The sequence below is a fragment of the Mus caroli genome, chromosome 4, assembly GCF_900094665.2.
Source record: "Mus caroli chromosome 4, CAROLI_EIJ_v1.1, whole genome shotgun sequence".
In the NCBI taxonomy this organism is placed as follows: domain Eukaryota; kingdom Metazoa; phylum Chordata; class Mammalia; order Rodentia; family Muridae; genus Mus; species Mus caroli.
The window spans coordinates 126,839,022-126,849,072 of record NC_034573.1 but is presented as its reverse complement, the minus strand read 5'-3'; the positions used below and the strand labels follow the sequence as shown (position 1 = coordinate 126,849,072).

Below are 10,051 nucleotides of genomic sequence, written 5' to 3'. Positions count from 1 at the left end.
CATCCTTGCGTTGCTCTGTGCCCACCAGCCAGGAGCCCAACGAATGGCTGTAGTGGTGGGTGATTCTCCAATGCCTCCATTTGGTGGTGTCTGGTTCCCATCTCTCCCCAGTGGGACCAGACTGAGAGCCAAAGGCCAGATCAGTCCTAACTCACTTAGGCACACAGAGGAACAATTCTGAGACCTGTGTGTGTGTGTGTGTGTGTGTGGTGTGCTGCACAGAACTCCTTACCTAGGGTCCCTGGAGGCCCAGTGAGCTTTTTTTGCTAAAATGGGGGATGGGCAAGGGTTGGAGCAGCTACTTTAGCAGACCAGGGGATAGTAAGGAGAGCTGAGCAGGGGTCTGGGTAGAAAGAAGCCCTCCCCATTACCTCCTTGTCTCTTCACTCTTTCCACACTGCATGCCTACCTAGGCACCACCCAGACCTATACTCTAGGCACCCAGGTGAGCCCCATCTTCCCCAGGTCCTGGGCATCCCCCTAGGTATAACAGGAGCAGTGACAGGAGTCTCTGAGGACACTTGAGGTGATGCAGACAAGAGGCTGGGACACAGACCAAAGGGGAGTCGCTGTTATCGTTATTATTACTACATCGGGTAACTGGTTGGACCACATTTTTCTCTTTCTGCCCCTGGGCTCTGCAAGAAAGGCCTCACCTGGGCTGGAAATGGCTCAGGACATAAACCAGAACGGCTCCACCCCGCCGCCACCGCAGCAGCCCCGACCTGACACGTGGGTGCTCTGTAGAAGACCCGCCCTTGCTCTGTCCTCCTGTCTGTCACCAAGACCCCAGCTTGCTTTGTAAGGTCTCAACTCTTGCTTTGTAGGGTTTGGGGGAGCCCAGTGGGGTGAAGGATGAGGGGGGTGGAGGCTGGGATGGCCCTTGGCAGCCCCTCCCTCTGGTGCCTGTTCACCCGGCTAGCTTCTTCCTTCACCTCCTGCTTTCTCCATTTCCAAACCATTTCAGGGGAAGGGAGATTGGTTCATCAAGAGTCCACACCACGGTGGTGGAGGCTGCACCATGGTGGCCGCTACCATCATCTGGGGGTAGGGAACTCACTTAGTGGGAACAGAATGCCTGAGGCTGCCAGAGAGAAGCAGCGGGGAAAGCTGAAAGGTATCCACAAAGCTGTGAGCAGGTGATTTGCCTGCAGGGCTGGGGAGACAAGTGTGCACAGCGCCACCTAGGCCCAGATGAAGGAAGCACAACTCCTGCAAGACTTGAGGACTGTTCTGTTTCGGAGAACCTGATGGAGCAGGTGTGTGGCAGTGTGGGGCATGGGGATGGGCACATTCTGGTGTCGCTGGTGGAAGTGACATAGAAATCGGCTGTCGGGTTCCCACAGTGCCTTGCCACTCGGTCTCAGAAAGGCCAGCGCCTCCTGGAGGACATGTGTGCCAATTTGCCTGCTTCCTTGCACTTTCTACACCAAGCTGAGGTGAGGAGTGGCCCGGGTACAGCGCACCACACTTGAAGCTTCGGTGAAAGATTAAAGGATGCCCCTGGGATGGTGGTTAGAATCCTGACTGTAGATGGATTCTCCCCAGGGAAGCAAGAGTAAGTCGAAACGCTTGATCCTGCTTCTCTGGATGCTTCTGGTTGGCTCCAGTTCACTCATGTCTTAGACCTGGTAGATCTTCAAAATGCTACTCGAACAATGGCCAATGGGAAGCTAGCACAGCCGCAGCCGGGTGGAAAGGTGAAGGGAGCGGGCGCTGCCTTGGACCTGCGCAGACCAGGCAGGCGCATCAAGCGTTGCTCCTCGTCCTCTCTCAGCTTCTGTAGCAGAGCCGGACTTGTTCCTTTCGTGGGCTGGGCAGCTCTGAGTGACCCGTAGTTTAGCTATGTCCTCTATCCTGACTTCAGGCTGCCTAGACCAGGTTCATTTCAGCCACGTGACTCCAACAGTTTGCTTTGCTTTGTATTTCTGCCCCAGTTTTCCCACCCACTGCTCCAGGTGTGAATACCGAGTCTTCTGCCTCTGGACATGGTGGCCTTCCCATCCTTGCAGTCCATAAATGAGACTCTGCTGCTGATCAGAGTGAAGGCAGCAATCCTATGCATAATCTCCTGAGGCAACTGTCCAGCTGGGTCGCATTCTCTCTATGTAAAGTCACATCCCGTTGGTGTTTCTAACCCCTGGACATGAATGGCGATTAATCCCACCCTCTATTAATGCCAAGGTGACACTAAGCCCCTCTTGTCCATTATTGCCCTGTAGCTTCCTCATGGAGGCCTTGGGAAGCCCCATGCTGCAGATGAGGAAAGCCACAAATCTGAGACTGGCCACTGAGTTCTGACTTACACAGTGAGAGTTCCCCGTAGGTCAGCCTGGCGGTGTTAGCTGCTTGCCTGCGAAAGCCCTCCCAGTGCGTGCTTGGTTAAGGCTGGCAGAGCATTCCATCCACCACAGAGGCCAAGGGTTTCTTACATGGACTGGAACTTCCTGTATCAGGGGAGGCCCCATGGGGGCTGTATGGGGTTTATCAGAAGGCAGGCGCTGGGACCCCATAGTTTCCACAGCTGAGTGGGCTCCAGTCCCTCAGGAATGGCAGAAGAGAAATGAAGAGGGCAGAGAGGATTGGCTGAGGACGACCCCTCACTGAAGACCGTTCTTTCAGCTCTGGGAAGAGTCAGCATTGGTGAGTTTGGGGCTCCAGGGAGAAGGGGGTGCACAAGGGCGGGGGTAATTAAACTGTGGTAGGAGAGGTGGGTAGAGTTGAAGGTTCTCAGCTAGAGGGGTGACTCTGACCCCAGCAGGTATTTCTGCTTATCATGAGGCTTGGGGATCATTCTCCCAGCACTAAATGTTGGACCAGTGTTCCCCCAAACATAGGAGCCCTGTACTTCCATGCTATCCCATCAAGGCATGGTAGATATGTTGTAGTGATGTGGACCAACACTTCCCACACTTGGCACAGAGACAGAAGGTCACAAGTTTAAGGGCCAGCCTGGGCTACATAACAAGTTCTAGGCCAGCCTGGGCGTGCATAGCAAGATGTGATCTGAAAAAAAAAAAAAAAAAAAATTACACAGTCAAATCCTGTCTCATACCTATTGCTAAAACTACTGTCTAGAAAAGACAGCCATAAACACTGGCAAGAAGTGTGAATTCTCATGTGCTGCTGAGGAGGCAGTAAAATGTGCAGCCACTGCAGAGTATGACCAAAGGCTACGTAATTAGTCTGTTATCTGGCAGTTCTACATTCAAGGATACACTGCACACCCCCACCCCACAAACAATTGAAAGTAGGATCTCGAAGAGATACTTGTATAACTGTGTTCAGCATTAATCACAGTAACCAAATGGTGGAAGCCACCAAAGCACCCATAGGCAGGTGAATGGCTAAGCAAGGCATGGTATGTCCACTAAATGGAATACGACTCAGCTTTTAAAAGGGAAATCTGACGCACACTGCAGCACAATGAGACTGTTTGACCCTACGTGTCATGAGTCCTAGGAGCAGAATGAAAATTAGGAAGGGTTGGGGTGGGGGTGGGGGTGGGGGTGTGCAGTGGATCCAGGTTCAGTCACAGAAGATGAGAATGCCCTGGAGATTAAGAGGAAAGCTTTAGCAACGTTAAACTGTAAACTTAAAGATGGTACCCGAAGAAAATTGTGTCAGGTGTGTTTTCTCACACAAAAATACACTAAGTCCCTCTTTTGTCAAAGCAAGAGTTTGAGTATTTTTGTTAAGAACAGCCAGAAGTCGCAACCCTTTTGGGGTCCCATATCAGATAGTCTACATATCATATATTTACATTACAATTCATAACAATATCAAAATTGCATGGATGAAGTAGCAACAAAAATAATTTTATGGTTGGGGCTCACCACAACCCAAGGAACTGTATGAAACGGTAGCAGCGTTAGGAAGGCTGAGAACCGCTGCTCTAGAAGATACACACGTGCTGGCCGGTGGAGGCACACACCTTTAATCCCAGCACTTGGAAGGCAGAGGCAGGTGGATTTCTGAGTTCGAGGCCAGCCTGGTCTACAAAGTGAGTTCCAGGACAGCCAGGGCTACACAGAGAAACCCTGTCTCGAAAACACAAGACAAAACAAAACCAAAAACAAAACAAAAAAAAGATACACACGTGGCCTGAATATTGCCCTCAGGTGCTATGTGAGGAGGAGATGCTGTGGGCAGCCAATGGTCTGAGAGAGCGGTGGTGACAGGACCCAGGACACAGCTGCAAAGTAGGTAGCCTAGGGGAGGGTTCCCAGATTGCATGGGAAGGTGTGGGAAAGTGTTGCTCACAGGATCCTTGCTCCAGTCATCAGGGAACAGCCTGGAAAGGCTGTCCTTAACCATGACTGCATTACCTCAGCCCGCTTGAGTGTCTCAGGGGGCCTGAGGGCTTGACAAGGAAGATTTATCCTCTGCTGCACAGCCAGGGAAACTGAGGCAGCTTCTGCCTCACAGCCCAGAGTAGGACCTGGAGTGGGGAGAGCCAGGGAGGGGCCCAGCCAGGAGAAGTGGGGGTGAGTGTGGGGGGTGGGGGTGTTACTGTGAAGGGAGTCTGGACCCTGAAGTGCAGATTCAGCTCTAGAGTTTAGGCAAGGTAGTCAGGGAGAGCTTCCTGGAGGAAGGGGAAACTTGGTGGAGACCTGTAGAAGAGCCAGAGAAGACTAAGAAGCCATTCTAGAAGGTTCTGTCCTATGGAACTCATGGTGACATGGGAAGACAGGACACAGGCCATTTGTTTGTCTCTTGTTCCCCCTTCTCCCACCTTGAGAGATCTCTACCTGGATGAGGCAGGAAGAGATGGGGACAGGGTTCAGCTGTTTGGCCATAGCCAAGTCTTGGTCAGACTTGTTGCTCACTGGAGGAGACCCTAATCCTGTCTCTCACAGAACACATCACTTCCCATTTTGGGGGGATGTTTCCCATAATGCTCTAGCACTGGCCTCATCTCAGGGGAAGCCCCTTGCTTAGAGTGCCCTGGTCAGGACAGGAGGTCATGGGGAGCCAGCTATAGTAATGGTTGGCAGAGAGGAAGACAAGGGCAGGAGGGGAGTTCGCTCCATAATTGAAATCATAGGTGGGGTTTAAGACCCGCTTTAGCTTTGACTCCTTTTGGGCAAATCTCCATCCCCCAGGCCTTGGATGGGAGGGCGAGGCACAATGCCAGCTCCACCAGACTGGGGGCCTAGGCCCTATCCTGGCTAAACACAGCCTTGAGCACTGTAGGGGTACAGTGGAGCTGAGGTTAAAGTTGCACTGGGTGCCTGGTTCTCAACCGCACTGGCCACCACCAGGGTCCTGAGTCATCTTCCAGGCAGTGATGACCGATCCGTGCCCCTGGCTCCCCCAGGCCCCATGACCCTGGGAGGTTTCTCAGGGCCAGGCCGTCCCAGGCAGGCAGTGCGCTGGAAATCTTAATACTGACCCAATGCAAGCGCAGGAAGTGGGGAGGGCAGGCCTCAGGGGTTCCTAGCTGGGGGGGGGGAGACAGCTGCTGAGTGATGAGCCCCTAGCCAAGCTCCCCCTTTTGGGTCACCTACAGCCTGTGGTCAGCGAAACCAGCTACTCCCCTGCACTCCGGGCCCTCTCTCTGAGTGTCTTCCTCCTCCACATTCCGGAGTCCAGGCCCAGAGAGGAGGACTCGGGCCCTGTAGACCTTACCTCTCTCTAGCTGCCCACTCTTCCCAGATGAGACATTCACCTTCCTGTGCTTCTGTCCCCTTTCCCAGAGGGAGAAACTGAGGCTTATGAATCCTTGACCAGGATTCAGACTCAGCTTCATGGGATCTCAGGCTTGTGCTCGGCCATCTTCCTAGCTGTTTGTCATAATGACTGTGGTCAACAGCTCAGCTAGCATAGCCTGTATCTTCTGGTAATCACAACCAACTCCAGGAATCCTGTTGTCACCTTGAGGTTATAGATGTCGGGTGACACTGAGGCTCGGAGGAGAGGAAGACGAAGATCTGAGGCTGCGGTGAGGGATCTGAGCTGAGGTGAGATCAGCCTGGAAGGATGCACATCACTGACTCCACAGGCTGTGTGGTAGGAGGGACTGTCCTGACCCAGTGCTGTCTGTCTGTGTGCAAAGAAGTCCTCAGGGGCCAACCTAACCATCAGCTTTCTGCCTCAGTGGAGATTCTGCCTGCCCACTTCCTTCCAAAGAGCAGGGTTTGGGGGCACACGCGATGGACCACTCTCCAGAGGTCAGTGGTGGCATGCCTTCCTCCTGGATTAGGTGGGGTAGGGACCAGGTCACGTAGACTCTCATGGGGGCCTTCCATAAGGCATCACCAATCAAACCCATCAATGTTCTCCATCCAGGCATCAGCAATCAACCCTGTCACGATGCACTTGATCTAGGGTTGCTGCTGAGGAGTTCCTGGTTCATCACGTGGCCGTGCTGAGGAGCCACAGAGAAGCCTCATTCAAAGTGGAGCGCAAACAACTTGTAGCAAGCCTGAAAGTCGCTATAATTGCAGACTGTTGACACTGGTCATGTGTACACACCTGTGCCCATGTACAAGCATAGACTCACCTGCATGCTGTTATCTCACCCACTGTGAGGTCGAGGCTAGTGCTGGGACACACACCAGCTCGTGTGATCCAGCTTCCTTTTCTTTATCCTCCCTCAGCCCCAAACCCTAATAATTGCCATTTATTGAGCGCCTACTGTGTGACAGGCCTGCTGATTCATCAATTTGCACCAAGGTTGTAGGGGTAGAGGAGCTGACTTTCCAAACATGGCCAAACCGAATCGATCCTGTCGATTATTAATGTCTGTGGTAGGTGCAGGAAGGGAGTACTGATAAAGGTGCTTCCTGTGTGCCTTCATTTGTGAGGCATATAATATTGCATGCTTTCTATTTAATCATGGGTCATGTAGTAAGTTGCCTCCAGACTTTTGTGGAATAAGACTTTGTGTAACTAAGTAATGACCATTCATTATAAATAAGTATTGAGTGATTGGACATCAGCTATTTCTGTAGGTAAAAAACCAACAGAGGTTATTGCAGATGGAAAGAACCGGGTTCCAGGGCTAGATCGCCGTTAGCCTATAGAATGGTTCTGTATGTGTCAGGAAAGAATGTCTGTTTGAGGGATCGTATCTCAGAGCATAGCCCAGCATGGATTTTAGCCCTTTTTACCTCATTATCCCAGGTGCTCTTGCTTCGTGGATAACTTGAATAACCATACACAGGGTTCAGTGTCCTGCAAAGCCCACAATTAATATCCTCCATGCTAAATTGGGTGCTCATTTTACTGTGTGCAGTACAGGGCCCAACCACCGTCTGGGTATTGGACACCTATTTGCGTTCCAGGATAGCTGGTGCTTGGTCTGAGGTGACATGAGAGGGCAGAAGGAAGACCGGCACTAACAACTCAGCCTGTGTTTGTGCCACACGTGGGCAGGGTCCTTCTGGTGCCATTAGCTGCAGCCAGATTCCGGTGTGGGCCCCAGCTTGTGAATAGTCCTAGTGAAGGGCCTTTGGGGACCGCTGGATTCCACCCAGGCCAAAACCTTGGCCACTGGAGATTTGGGGGCGAGGCCAGCTTGGCACTTGTCCCATAAGCTTCTAACTGCTCCTCTTTCACCAGGACCCCGCTGGGCTCCGGGCTTGCGCATGTGGCTGTTGCTTGGCTGAGCAAGGGGTGCTTGAAAAACACCTCCTGAAAGCAGAGAAAGTGTGAGCCATCAGAGGGGAGGGTGAGGGCGGAAAGCAGGCCTCTGAGGCCGGAGATTTACTGCGTTCATTTGGCTAGAGCCAAGGACATCAGGAGGCCCAGGGTGAATGCCTTCCGGAGGCCAGCTTGCTGTTTCACTGTTCAAAGTCACTGTCAACATGGTGGCACCCTTGGGGCTGCTCTACCTGACACCCTCCTATGGTCAATGAGAAAGCCGAGACCAGAGGTAGAGGCTGCTTGCTGCTGAAACCTGTCTGGTCAGGTCTCTGGGTACTGCATCAGGTTGGATGGGGCTATCTGACTGCTCAGCCAGGCTCCTCTATGGACCACTGCCTCCTGTGTGTTCCTGTGGCTTTTACAGACCTTCGGAATAGTGAGGCTTGGAGAGCCTGGATAGCTTGTTCAGGTTCACGCAGCCCCACAATGGATGAGGACAATGGAGACCCCACAAAGGGACACAGCCTGAAGCTAGGATGCCAGCCAGGTGGTTTTGTGTCTCAGGGCCTCAACTCTCTTGTCTCTAAAGTGAACAAATGACTCCCAGAGTAGTGTGAAACTTGGCACTATGTTGCCCATATTTACACTCAGCCAGGATGAACATCTGGATCTTCTGTCTCAAAAACACCGAAAAAGCAACAATAACAACAAACAAACAAACAAAAAACCCCCAAAAAAACAAAAACCCAAAACAAACAAATAAAAAAAGAACTGGGGGTCGAGGACCTTGCTGTCGAGGGACTCCAGAGTCTACATGGTCTACATGGGGGACCATGTCCGCATGGCACAATGAGGCAGACTGTGCCAACTGTTTTGAGACAGAGTCTCACATTGGTCAAGACAGTCCCTATCAGTTCCACAGTACTTCCTTATCGTGGTTTAACTCGAGTTCCCGGACAGTCGGAGGCCGACATGGTAGCCTGGAAGTCATGAAAAGCTGTGCTAAGCAGAGCATCTCAGCACTTGCTCCTTGGTGGGCTGCCTGTCTTTCCTCTGAGTGAAGGAAACAGCTGATACCATTGCCAGGGTTCCCAGGCCAGGTGCTAAGGGGCAAGAGGCAGAGCCATGGATCCCCACCCTCAAGGGCCGGCCTCTCGTAGGAGGGCTGTTTGACTCGGTTTTTAAAGATAATACAAGAGTGAGGCAGAGCGGTTCAGGCCAGGTGAGCACGGAGGCCTGGGAATTGCCTGGGATAAGGGAAGAACATATCCTCCCCAAGGCTTGAAGGGCGGGATGGAAGCAGCGGGGAGCGCTCCAGCATGGACGGAAGCCCTCATTCCCCTTATCCAAGGGCAGTGGGGGCCAGGAGCAAGTTGCCACATGGAGAATGTGCTGAAGGAGGACCTGGGGGTCCGCCACAGCTGAACAGCTGAGAGGGCCCAGGGGAAGGAGATGCGTGCCAGCAGCAGCCTCCGCGGGGGACCTTGGAGCTCATTTAGGTCCCTCTGGTCTGGTGGCCAAGCTGACCTCCACCCTGGCTTGAGGCCACACTCCTCAGGCCTCGCTGGCTGCAGGAGAGGGGCTCACCCTGCAACAGAAGGAGAAATATTTGCTCAGCTGTAAAGCCCAGCTCGGACCTGATCTTTCACACAAGGGGAGGACACGAGCGAGCCTCCAGTGACACTGTTCACAGAGTTGCCCCCTCCCTCTGTCCCTTCCCCTTTCTGGATGCCCACTCTGAGCCAGTGACTGTGACCCCTCCCCCCACTCCTGTTCCCTCTCTCCCATCAAACACATCCCGTTCTTTCATCTTCTCCCCGAGTGACAAGGACTGGCCTTCATCTTTTATTATTAGAAAAATGTCCAAACTCAGTACAGAAGACACCACCAGGCTTTGGAGACAAAAAGCTTTGAAGTTTGGGCAGCCAGAGTCTAGCCACTGCTGTGTGACCTTGGGCAAGTCACTCTGCGTCTCTGAACCTCTTTGGGACTTTCTCAGAAGTCTGCTCTCAAAGGGCTATCAAGATTTAGTGAGCAAATACTTAGGAAGGTATGTGGGATAGCCTGGCACAGCCCAGGTGCTCAGGACACAGAGTCAGTGATCCTCTGTCTCCAGTGCCCTCAGCATCATTGTAACTTCCTTTAACGCCATGGCACAAGGCAGTCGTGCCTTTACTATGGTCAGACCCTGACCTATGCCCTGTGGTCCTCAATTCCTGCTATCGGCCTGCTGCAGTCCTGTGCTGTCCTTGAAGAAAATAGGGTTAAGTGTTATGACTTTGTATAATCCACAGAGGAGGGGAGACGGTGCTTTCCCTAGAGAATAAGCCTTTCTTCCTGTTCTCTTTAGACACTCAGCAAGCATCCTGAACTCCAGAGGGAGAGGTCCAAGTGATGAGGAACAGAAAGTGATCTCTGAGCGTCAAGTGACAGGACTCCATGCCAAGGACAGACCCTGCTG

General features: G+C 52.6%; 1 long non-coding RNA gene across 1 annotated transcript; it reads left to right on the top strand.

Annotated features, from left to right (window-relative positions):
- Positions 1-745: 745 nt before the first annotated feature.
- On the top strand, positions 746-6,932 carry LOC110292102. Its single transcript, XR_002377651.1, has 4 exons — positions 746-2,643; positions 4,122-4,202; positions 5,884-6,173; positions 6,292-6,932. It is a non-coding gene; the product is annotated as an uncharacterized LOC110292102 (long non-coding RNA).
- The last annotated feature ends 3,119 nt before the right edge of the window (positions 6,933-10,051 follow it).